The sequence below is a fragment of the Sciurus carolinensis genome, chromosome 1, assembly GCF_902686445.1.
Source record: "Sciurus carolinensis chromosome 1, mSciCar1.2, whole genome shotgun sequence".
Classification (NCBI taxonomy): domain Eukaryota; kingdom Metazoa; phylum Chordata; class Mammalia; order Rodentia; family Sciuridae; genus Sciurus; species Sciurus carolinensis.
The window spans coordinates 100,823,735-100,836,817 of record NC_062213.1 but is presented as its reverse complement, the minus strand read 5'-3'; positions in this window follow the sequence as shown (position 1 = coordinate 100,836,817).

Here is a 13,083-nt window from a genome sequence, read left to right as displayed (position 1 = left end):
TTTAAGACTCTCTAATGTCAGTTTTGTATTCCACCAATATTATTTTCTGTATTTATTTGATAGGTTCCCTTCATTATTTGATATTTCTTCCTTAATCCAACTTTATGTGTTTCTTTTAATGTTTTAATGTACTGATTGGATTTATAGTTTCTACATTTTTTGTTGCCATTTTTATACTTTCCCAAGACTCTTTTGTTTCTCTTTCTCTTCTCTCGCATTACCTACTTCCAACTACTGTTCACCCAACCATTTTTCATCTTTTTTGTATTTTCCTTTTCATAACCTATATATTTTAATAGTAATTTTACTTTTTTTGATACCTAATCTCAGACTGTTTTAAAGCATTATTCCTCTTTTCTACTTTTTGATTAGTGGAGATGTAGAGAACATTTCAATAAGTTTTTAAAGGTTTTTTAGTATATGGTTTTGCTCTGAAGTGGTCACAGTTAATAGTGATTATTACCTTAAAGAGGTGCTAGAAACTGAAAATAGCATTGATTATGTTGAGTGGGAGTTTTGACAATTAGATATATCCCCAGGCTTGGGCACATAGTCAAGAGAAAGAAGTTCAATAAAAAGTCCCTTGTATAACAGTGAAAGAGATGTGCAAATATTAACATAGAAATACAGGAAACATGAGTTAACAAGTTTCATAACACTCCCACAACTGATCCCATAGACATTAAAGTGTAGGAAATGCCAGATAAAGATCTCAGAAAGTTGGGACCAGGGTTATAGCTCAGTGGTAGAGCACTTGTCTAGCATGTGTGAGGCACAATGAGAGTACCACATATTTATAAATAAAGTAATGATCCATTGACAGTTTTAAAAATATTAAAGAAAAGAATTCAGAAAGTTGATTATTAAATTTATCAATTAACTTAAAGGAGATCTAAGGAAGAAAATGCAGGATATGAAAGAGCATTTCAATAAAGAGATAAAGAACCAAACAGAAATTCTGGAAATGAAAAATTTAATTAATCAAATAAAATCTCAGTTGAAAGTCTCACTAATATATAAGATCAAATAGAAGACAGAATTTCAGGCCTTGAAGGCAAGATATAACTTGAACACTCAGCAATTTTTTAAAAGTTATGTTCAGAATTTTGAAAAACTTTGGGTAATATTTAAAGACCTTACTTAAGATATTGACGAAGAAGAACAGATAGAGGCTAATAGCACTGGTAACCTATTCAGTGAAATAATAGCATAAAATTTTCCAAACCTGGGGAATGAAATGAACATTCTGATATTGGAGTCATTTGGAACTCTAAAAAAACAAGACCAGAAAAGAACCTCACCATGACACATAATAAAGTGCCAAAAATTCAAAACAAAGGAAGGATTTTAAAAGTATCAAGAGAAGAGTACCAAGTCACTTACAAAGGCAAACCTATCATAATAACAATGATTTTATCATCAGAAATTCTAAATGCCAGAAGAGGGTATGAAATGATATATTTTAAGCCCAGAAAGTAAAATAATTGCCCACTTACATTACTATATACAAAAAAAGCTATTCTTCAGAATTAAAGAAATAAAAAAACTTCCAAGAAAAGCATAAACTAATGGAATTCATGACCGTAAACCAGGATTGCAGAAGATACTTAAAGGAACTCTACAAAAAGAAGATAAAAAACAACAAAGAGAGTGCAGGAAAGAATAAATCTCATTAGAAGAGTGCATAAGCAAATGAGAAATAGGATCAAATAAACTGTTAGAAAATTATTAGAAATAAAACATCAAGAAGTAATGTTATACTTTATAATAACCCTGAATGTAGTAGTCTCAATTCTCTAATTAGAAGACAAAAAATAATGGGTTGAATTTATAAAACAAAAACTAAATAAATGTTACCTGTGAGAAACACTTCATTTGCAAAAACATTCACAGACTGAAAGTAAAAGTATGGGAAATGATATTCCCTGCAAATGGAATCTGAAAACAAGTAGTAGTAATTATTCTCATATCAGACAAACCAGACTTCAAGCCAAATTAATCATAAGAGACAAAAAGGTCAATACATATTCTTAAAGAAAATAATCCAAGAAATAACAATTTATACCCTGAACATTGGCATACTTAATTTCATAAAACACACACAACTCAACTAAAGGCTCAGATAGGCCCCAATTAAAAAAAAGTGTTTCAATACACTTCTATCACCAACAGACAGTTCATCCAGACATGAAATAAATGAAGATTAGATTTAAAACTTACTGTAGATCAAAAAAACTTAGCAGATACCTACAAAATATTTCTTTTCATCTGTTCGAGGAACTTTCTCCAAAATAGATTATATATTAGGCCACAAAGTAAGTCTTAGCAAATACAAACAAGTTGAAAAACTAGGGATAGCATAATAAAGACTATTATACAATAAAACCAAAGTCAACATCATCCTTAATGGGGAAAAATTGAGAACCCTTCCTCTAAAGTCAGGAACAGGACAAAGACGTTCGCTCATGTTCACCACTCATGTTCAATATAGTACTTGAAATAAAAGGTTTACAAATAGGAAAAGAAGTCAAATTAGTCCTATTTGCAGATGATATGCTTCTGTACTTAGAAGGCTCCACCAGAAGACCTCTAGAGCAGATAAACAAATTTAGCAAAATAACAGAACACAAAACTAACATACAAAAATCAATACTTTGCTGAGCACAGTGGTGCACACCTGTAATCCCAGTGACTCGAGAGACTGAAGTAGGAGGATTGCAAGTTCAAAACCAGCCTCAGCAAAAGTGAGGTGCTAAGCAACTCAGTGAAACTCTGTCTCTAAATAAAATACAAAATAGGATTGGGGGTGTTTCTCAGTGGTTAGCATCCCCAGGTTCAATCCCTAATACCAAAAAAAGAAAATTACTTTTCTATACAGAATTACCCTGTTTAGGAAGAAATCAAGAAAACAATTCCATTCATAGCAGCCTCAAAAATGAAAAAGAAAAAAGCCTAGGAATCAATCTAACCAAGGAAAATTATAGAAAACTGAAAAAATAAATAGAAAAAACAGTAGACAAAAAGATTTCCTATGTTCATAGATAGGTAGAATTAATCTTATTGAAATGGCCATATTACCAAAAACAATTTACAGGTTCAGTATGATGCCCATTAAAATACAAATGAAATTCTTCATGGAACTAGAAAACAATTCTAAATTCATATAGATAAACAACAGACTAAGAACAGTCAAAGCAATTCTAAGTGAAAAGAGTAATTCTGGAGGTATCACAAAACCCAATTTTAAATTACACTAGAGAGCTACTGTAACTAAAACAGCACAGTACTGGCATTAAGAACAGATATGTAGGCCAATGGAATAAAAAAGAAGACAGGTGCTGGGGTTGTGACTCAGTGGTTGAGCACTCGCCTAGCATGTGTGAGGCACTGGGTTTGATCCTCAGCATCACGTAAAAATAAATAAAATAAAAGTATTGTCTCCATCTATAACTAAAAACTGTTAAAAAAAAAAAAAAAAAAAGAAGAGGACACAGAAACAAACCCACACAGATACAGTTATCTGATCCTTGACAAGGCACCAAAAACACTGAAGAAAAGAGAGCCTTTTAAACAAATGGTGCTAGGATTATTGGACAGACATATGTAGAAAAATGAAACTAGAATCATGTCTCTCACCATGAGCAAAAGCCAACTCAAAGTGGATCAAAGATCTAAGAATAAGACCAGCAACTGCTAAAAGAAAACACAGGGGAAACACTCCAATGTATAGGCACAGGCAATGACTTCCTCAATAAAACTCCTACAACTCAGGAAATAATAGCAAATAGGATGGCATCCAATTTAAAAGCTTCTGTACAGCAAAGGAAACACTTAGAAGCATGAAAAGAGAGCCTGCAGAATGGGAGAAAAATCTTCACCAGCTACCTTCGGTCCACCGATTAATATTCAAAATATATAAAGAACTCAAACAACACCAAGGAAACAAATAACCCAAACAATAAATGGGGAGATGAATTAAACAGAAAATTCTCAAAAGAAGTAGAAATGCCAATAATTACATGAAAAAAAAATGTTTAATATCTTTAGCCATGAGGGAAATGCAAATCAAAACTACCTCACTCCAATAAGAATGGCAAGAATACAATTAACAATAAATGCTGGTAAGAATGCCAATAAAAAGGAACTTTTATACACTGTTGGTGGGAATGTAAATGAGTACAGCCACTGTGGAGTTCCTCAAAAGACTAGGAATGAAACCACCATGTAACCCAGTTTATACCACCACTCCTTGGTATTTATCCAAAAGAATTAAAGTCAGCATACTATAGCAATACATGCAAACCCCTGTTTATCACAGCACTATTCACAATAGCCAAATTATGGAACCAGCCTATGTGTCTGTCAACAGATGAATGGGTAAAGAAAATGTGTTATGTATGCGCAATGAAGTTTTATTCAGCCATAAAGAAGGGAATTATGTCACTTGCAGGAAAAGAAATAGAACAGGAGAACATCATGTTAAGTGAAATAAGCCGGATACAGAAAGTAAAGGATTGTATATATGTGTGGAAGCTAGGGAGAAAAAAAGGAAAAAATGAATCTCATGAAAATGAAAGAGAGACCAGTTGGATAGAAGAAAGGGAGCAGGGGGAGAGAAGAAGGAAGTGTAGGTACTTGGGAATGAAACTGATCAAATTGTGTCATGTGCATGTATGAATATGCCACAATGACACCCGCTATTCTATATAATTATTTTGCACCAATAATTTTTTTCAGTTAACACCCTTAATGTATATTCTAAGCAATAAAACAAGATATAATGTCTTTTGATGTCAGGATCTCTACAGCTGTTTTTTCATAGAACCTGTGACTCTCCTCAAGCATCTAGCAGGACAAGAGAATCTTGCTGTTCCTAGATGCTCCTTTGCATCTCCTTTGTGCTTAAGGAGCAGCTTCTTTCTGATTATTTAAATTTAGAGCTGCATTTGAGATTTCAGATGCCAGTATCAAAAGCTCCCCAAATTTCTCCTGTAAAACTTCCCTGATTCAGTCATCTCTGCCAGTTGGGGTTTCTGAGGAAATGAACCAAAGCCAGCAGTGGTTGCCATGGTGACTGAGTCTCCCTGGAATGAAGTCAGCGGAGGATCCATTTGAAGTAATGGGGGAGCAATATTCTAGTAGAATGACCATCTGCTGAGAATGAAGTGGCCCTGAATAAGGAGTGGGTTTGGTGGGGAGCCTTAAGGAATGTAGAACAAATGAAAGACGCACTATGAAGGACGCATCAGTGACTCAACAAGAGATTAAGTGATTGAACAGCAGTGAGAGTCCAACCTAGGAGAGAGGGCATGCATCAGAGCGGGCCCTGAGAGCATGGCTTTGTGGTTACTCACAGAAATTCTCAGCAGCCTGGGAGTGTGGCAGAGAAAACAGACAGAAGGAATTACCCAGGGCTTGATATTGGCAAAGGAGATACATAAAATGTGTAGATCAAACACACCTGTGAAACATAAACACACCTCCAATTACCAAGAACTATACTCACAGAAGTTTTTGCTTGAACAGTTTGCTGCATCTTGAAGAGAAGTATGTTTGTGTGAAAATCAAGTAGGATGGAAGTGAAACATTTGATTATCCTAGTAAGAATCCCTAAATCACAGAGTTATTATGAGAGTACGTTTTATAATTTACAAGTAGGTGCAGACGTGCCTGCTATATAGTTTATGTTCAATCAGTTCTTTTCTTGACATTTTTAAAAATTTATTTTTTCAAATTCTAACTAATGTTCCTTCTTAAGCCATAGAACAGCAAACACACTTCCTCACAGAGCTCCTAGGTGATGAACTCACCAAATAGACCTGTAACTTGGAAACAGGCTTCATTCACTTGATGATGGACAGTGACCTCTGGAAGAAGGTTGAAGCCTCTCTTGGTCTCCCCTTCATCCAACCTTTCCCTGACTTTTGCCCTGTCACAGGATGACCTGGGATCAAGAAACAGCTTCTCCTTAAGGAGGTATCTAGATTTAAATTGGTCAAATTTGTTAGCAGCAAGTGAAACTCTTAAGAAAACACCTTTGGCATACCTGGAAGTAGTATTCCCTCTTTTTTCTCCTTTTAATTCCTTCCAGGGGCACCTTCAGCCAAATTTCTTTCTCTTCTCCCACAGCATGGCAGAGTTTAGAGCTCAGGATTTAGAAAACCCAAGACAGACAGAAGAGCAAAGTTTGTGTGAGGAACTAGAGTAGAGACTCATCTATTCCTTCTTACTCATTGTAACTAAAGAAGCTAGGATGAGGATCTGGGTCTGTGGGAGGTATAAAGAGGTGAGTCCCCATAGCCTGCTTTGTTTCCAGGCCATTCAAGCCAATGAAACAAAGAGAAAGAACAGTAGAACAGCCTAGGCTACCACAATCTTGCAGTAGACATTAATTTACATATAGTGTACAATGTAAATTTACCTCACTTGGTTTACATTGTCCTTTGCCTATGACATTCAGAAACTCTTTTTTTTCTTTTTGGTACAAGGGTGCTTAACCACAGGGCCACATCTCCAGCTCTTTTTATTTTTTATTTTGAGACAGGATCTTTCTTCTAAGTTGCTGAGAACCTCACTAAGTTGCTGAGGCTTGCCTTGAACTTATGATCCTCCTGCCTTAGCCTCCCAAGAGGCTGAGATTACAGGTCACCACTTCAGGCCATGAACTCTTTCTTAAGTCTGTTTTATTTTGTTTTTTGCAGTGCTGGGGATCAAACTCAGGGCTTTGTATGTGCTAGGCAGGTGTTCTACCACCAAGCTATGCCAGAAACCTCCTTAGAAACTCTCAGTGGAGAGATGACAGGTCAGGACCAGCATTTGATCAGCCTGAATCTCTTCAATTAAATACTACTCCTTTCTATCATGTAATACCTACTCCAATATTCATCTTACCATTTTAATCACAATTCCTTCACAATAAGGGAAAAATATCAACTTTAATCTCAGCTGTAAAGGGGGAGGTTGAATAATGATTATTATATTTATTTTTTAATCTTTTTTTTTTTCCATACTGGGGACTTAACCCAGGTACTCTACCACTGAGCTACAGCCCAGCTCTTTTTATTTTATTTTGGAATAGGATTTCACTGAGTTGCCCAGGATGGCCTCAAATTTGCGACCCTACTGCCTCTGCCTCCCAAGTCACTAGGATTGCGGTGTGCACGACCATGGTCAGATTTAACCATCCACTAGTCTTTGAAGGCAACAATCATGTATTGTTAATTTTCTTGTCCTTCAAAGCATTAATATAGTATCTCTCCCAGTTTCCAGATAGCTGTTTGTTACACCAGAGTAATAAATTCTCAAAGTTGGAAAGGGAGCTGGGGTTATGGCTTAACATCATACCTAGCACATATGAGGTGCTGGGTTCAATCTTCAGTATCACATAAAATAAATAAATAAAGTTGTCTACTTACAACTAAAAAATAAAAAAAAGTTGGAAGGGACCTGAGAAATCCCAGAACCCCATCCTTTATCCAGGAATGAATGAATTTCCTACCAAACCTCCAGGGCAAGTGGGGTTCAGCCTCTCCACGATGCCTACAGTGATGGAGAGTCAGCATTCCTACCCACTGTTGGACAGCTCTTGTGTTGCAAAGCCCCTCTTTACCTTGTGCTGAAGTGTGCTTCCTTGCGATGTCCACCCAATGTGCAGTTTGCTGCTCCAGAATGTCACATAGTTCCTTCACAAGTCCATCTTATAACCCTTCAAGTATTTGAAGCAGCTTTTGTGTTATCTGGGTTTTAACGTCCGCCATATTTTTATGTGTTCTTCAGAAGAAATGTCCTTCATGATCTGGTTTCTCTCCCCTGAGGGCTTGTTTGAATAACATTTCTCATAAATTGTGGAACCTGAAACAGACCCTATACCATAAGACAGAACTAGCACAGAGTAGAGACGGATAAGTCTTCTATTCATGCGTTATGAGCACTAGCATTTTGGCAGTGCTTCAATTGACTTCTATGTCCCTATATTAACTGTTGTGGAGTCTGATCTTACCCATTCTAATCTCTCTCTCTCTCTCTCTCTCTCTCTCTCTTTCTCCCTCCCTCCCCCAGTACTGGCAATCAGCTCCCCAGGGCTTTACACATACTAGACAAGTACTCTAAGACTGAACTACGGTCCCAGCTTTTTAAAAAAAATTATTTTGAGACACAGTTTCACTAAATTTCCCAGGCTGGCCTTGAAATTGCAATCCTCTGCCTTATCCTCCCAAGTAGCAGGGATTATAAGCCTGAACCACTTTGCCCAGTTTATCCATCCCCAACTTACACAGCTAGATTTAGATAATCAGGTAAATGACCTATATTCATCCATATTAATTGACTATTCCAGTTGATTAAGTCTATTGGGATGCTTTTTAAATCCTAGTTTCATTAGGAATAATGTGTCTTCTTTATTATGAGAATTACATGAAATAATATGTGTAAAGCATTTAAAATACCCCATATAGAGTAGGTACTTAATAAATAGTAGTTCAAATTGGGTGTGATAGTACATACCTATAAACCCAGTGATTCAGAGGCTAAGGCAGGAGGATCACATATTTGAGTCAAACCTGGAAATCTCAAACTAAAAATATTTTTAAAAATATTTTGAGACCTTGTCTCAAAATAAAAAATAAAAAAAACTAGGAATGTAACTCAGTGGTAAATTGCCCTTGGGTTAAGTCCCAGAAAGAAAGATAAAAGAGAGAGAGAAGGAAGGGAGGGAAGGAGAGAAAGGAAGGAAGAGACAGAGAGCAAGCTGTTCATGTGTTTATAGCCAACCTAATTACAAATTAAGTAGGGATTTTATTAGTTTTTGGAGTTCACCACTAATTTGGGACTCCTGATTTTAATTTTGCTATTCAATCCAATATTTATTATATGTTTTTATACTTTTCCTCTAACCAAAAATGAGAGACATAACTTAAGTCAAAAGACAAAACATTTCTTATCCTCCCTTCATAACCGTGTTAGGCAAATGATGTAAACAGCAAGATCGTAAGATAAATAAGTGTCACCAGCAGTAAGCTCTTCAATAGAGGAAAGGGTTTACTAAGAAGATATAATCAGAAGTATCCATCAGGAATAGTAGAAATGGCAATTTCAAACACTGAAAGTGAGATTAGGAAGTATAAATAATATAAATACCAAAAAGCTATGTTTTATATTTAATGTAAATTTGAGTTAGCAAAGGAAGTAATTTGATGTATAGAGGAATATATAATGACTGACTTAAATCTAACTATTAAAAATGATTTTTTAGCTGGTTGTATTATTAGAGTCCTAAAGTCACCCAGCCTCTTGTTTCAAATTTCTCAAAGACTTTATCAGAATCACCTGTAGCACTTGATTATAAAAAAGATTCCAAGATATTGTTCCAAACCACTGAAATGGAATCATAGAGTCTGGATCTGGTAATCTGAACTTTAACATTTGATACTGATGAACACAAGAGATTGAGAACCTCTGCGCTGTGGCATAACTTGGAGGGCAAAAGTCAGTCACCACGTGGAAGGAAAGGGTGGAACTTCACCACACCTGTCGCAGGGCCGCACATCTTGTTAAAGCTGTGTCACCCCCTTGGAAACCATGTATTTTAAAAGCTTAATCTTTCTCTTGCTCTGTCCATACAGAGAACCTAGGGTCTCCAGACTTCTGAAATGCCTCAACCAGATAACCTACTAGGAGTGAGATATTTCCTCAAAGACTGAGAGGATCTCTACCATTACCAAACCCCTATATTAAAAAAACAAAACAAACAAAAAAAACAAAATAAAAAAAAAACAAAGCAATAAAAAACTCATAAGTATTATTTACATTAAATGTATTGAAATTAACTTTCTGGATCACAGTTTGGCACACTCCTGGTCCTTAGCAGTTTACTGATAGCTGTCATGTTTGCAACATGTGACTTCAACTTCCTGGCTGTGTAAATCAGATTTTCTTTCCTGGGACTTTGGAATTTGGCTTGAGAATTAACAAGTTGGTTACTAATTTGTTTGGAACTAGGACATGTAAACTTGTAATCTTTGTCCATTCTGTAGACAAAGCAGAGAAAACTAGTAGATAAAAAAGCAAATGGGCAGAGAGAAGCAAAGAATTGAGGAGAGTTTAGTTCCCAACTTTCTTCTCAGGTCTAGCTGCATTCTTATTCTTGGGTTCATTGAGAAATCACTGTATTTGTCTTTAAAAAAATCCTCTTTTTATATGTATATTATACTGATTCAAGGAACTTTTGATTGCCTTCAACTGAAAGGATCCCAATTAACTAACACCATTTGCCACTTATTCATTTTTACCTTCTCACCACTTAGCATGTAACACCTTCCTGAGATCTAGCCCTCCACTCACTTCTTTGTTTTCTGCCCTTGGTTCCACTTGCCACTGTTATCTCTCCACCCATATTTTTCATGGAATCAGTCCTGTGATTGATAAACTCCCCTCAATCTTTAGCTTATTATTCTTTCTCCTTTGGCTTTAATTAAAGTGATCTTCTCAGAAACTAACAGGTCCCTATAGTCCTCACAAGAGGAGGCTATTTTCATATGCCTATTCATAGATCATCAGTCAAGAGAGGAGTGAGGTTACTACAAATGGTTTAGGCCAATCATGATATATTCTGTAGCCTGGGTAGAGGCCTACTTTCCTGAGATTAAGGATTATCCACTGAGGGATTATCTGGGAAGAAGTGGGAGGTTGGCTGCTGGGTAGGCAATAGTTTATGTCAGACATTCCTCCTACTCCCCATGTACACACACTCTGGCCACACTGGAGTTCTTTGACTTTGGACTTTCCCATATGCTGTTCCCTCTGCCTAATAATCTTCACCTTCTTCACCACAGTAATTTTTATGCTCCCTTTATGCCTTATTAAAATGTTCCTTATGCTGGGAAGCTTTCTGTGTCACCCTCTCCCAATCAGGTGCTTTTGCTATGCTCTATTATTGCAGTGAGCTTTCCTTGCCATGCACCTTACAATACTAGTGGTTTGATTGTTATTCTCCCCTACATCATTTTTCCCAAGGCACATGACAGAAAGAGGATATGTTGCCTTTCTGTATCTTTGCATTCCCAGTAGCTGTAATGATCTAAGTCCACCATGGCAGGAATTCTATAGATGTTTGCTGGGTAAATGAATAGTCTGCCTCTGAGTTGGGCTTAGAATATATTGATTGCCAGTTTTTCACAATTTGAGGACACCTTTGAAATTCTGAAGGATACACAAAGAAGCTTCAGATAGATGCCAAAAGACATATGAAGGAGTTTTGAAGATACGGAAAAATAATACATTGTTTTGCCATGAACTAATTATAGTACTTAGGAAATTTCCTAGGTGAGAGTCTTCACCCTGACCTGAATGTATGGGATAGCCCAGAAATTATCCAGGCAGCGCATCAGGGACTAACAGGATTATATTTGTCTGTGGCATCCAAACTGATGGCTCCCCCCTTTCCCCTCCCATTCTTTCCCCCATGTGTGGATCTTCATGACTGGAGCCAAGGTATACAGAGAACATGGTTCTGGTCTTCTTAATTTTGACTTCTATTCTCAAAATCCTCTCTCCCTCCTTCTTCATATTCACCACAATTTTTCCTTCTGTGTATGTTTGATAATAAATTGAATTTAGTTAAGGCAGGTTAGATTCCTACCTGTAATGCTAGAAAAATGGAATGGTATAGGCAAATAATAAATAAGAGGCAAATAAGATTACAAGGGGCAAATATCAAAAATTGTCTAGATAGTGCCATGAATCAAGTTTAGCTCTTGCTATGGTTTACTTATGGTTTGTTTCCCAATGGTTTAGATGTTGGTATTAAGGTAGTAGAAAATTTAAGAAGCAGGTAGTAGAAGGCAATTAGGTCATGGGGATCCATCATGAATGGATTAATTCTCTCAACAGTGAATTAGGTCACATGTGACTGCATTCATTCTTATGAGAATGAATTGTTATAAAATGAGGCCATCCAGCATGATTGGTACCTTGTTCATACATTCAATTTCCTTTCTGCTTTTCTTTTTTTTTTCCAAATAAAATATGATTTTAGTTTATTAATAATCTGCTAGAAAAAAGGAAAAGAGATGCTACCCTCTCAAAAAACTGACATGGAGTTTAAGTGAATTCACAGGAAGTTTTTAAAAACCTTGTTCCATCTCAGCCTTTCTTTTTTTTTTTTTTATTGTAAACAAATGGGATACATGTTGTTTCTCTGTTTGTACATGGCGTAAAGGCATACCATTTGTGTACTCATAAATTTACATAGGGTAATGTTGTTTGATTCATTCTGTTATTTTTTCCCTTCCCCCCCACCCCTCCCACCCCTCTTTTCCCTCTATACAGTCCTTCCTTCCTCCATTCTTGCCCCCCTCCCTAACCCTAACTCTAACCCTAACACTAACCCCTCCACCCCCCATTATGTGTCATCATCCACTTATTAGCGATATCATTCGTCCTTTGGTTTTTTGAGATTGGCTTATCTCGCTTAGCATGATATTCTCCAGTTTCATCCATTTGCCTGCAAATGCCATAATTTTATCATTCTTTATGGCTGAGTAATATTCCATTGTATATATATACCACATTTTCTTTATCCATTCATCAATTGAAGGACATCTAGGTTGGTTCCACAATCTGGTTATTGTGAACTGAGCAGCTATGAACATTGATGTGGATGTCTCTCTGTAATATGCTGATTTTAAGTCCTTTGGGTATAGGCCAAGGAGTGGGATAGCTGGGTCAAATGGTGTTTCCATTCCAAGTTTTCTAAGGAGTCTCCACACTGCTTTCCAGAGTGGCTGCACTAGTTTGCAACCCCACCAGCAATGTATGAGTGTACCTTTTTCCCCACATCCTCGCCAACACCTGTTGTTACTTGCATTCTTGATAATTGCCATTCTAATTGGGGTGAGATGGAATCTTAGGGTGGTTTTGATTTGCATTTCTCTTATTACTAGAGATGTTGAACATTTTTCCGTATGTTTGTTAATTGCTTGTAGATCTTCTTCTGTGAAGTGTCTATTCATTTCCTTAGACCATTTGTCGATTAGATTATTTGCATTCTTGGTGTAGAGTTTTTTGAGTTCTTTATAGATTCTGGAG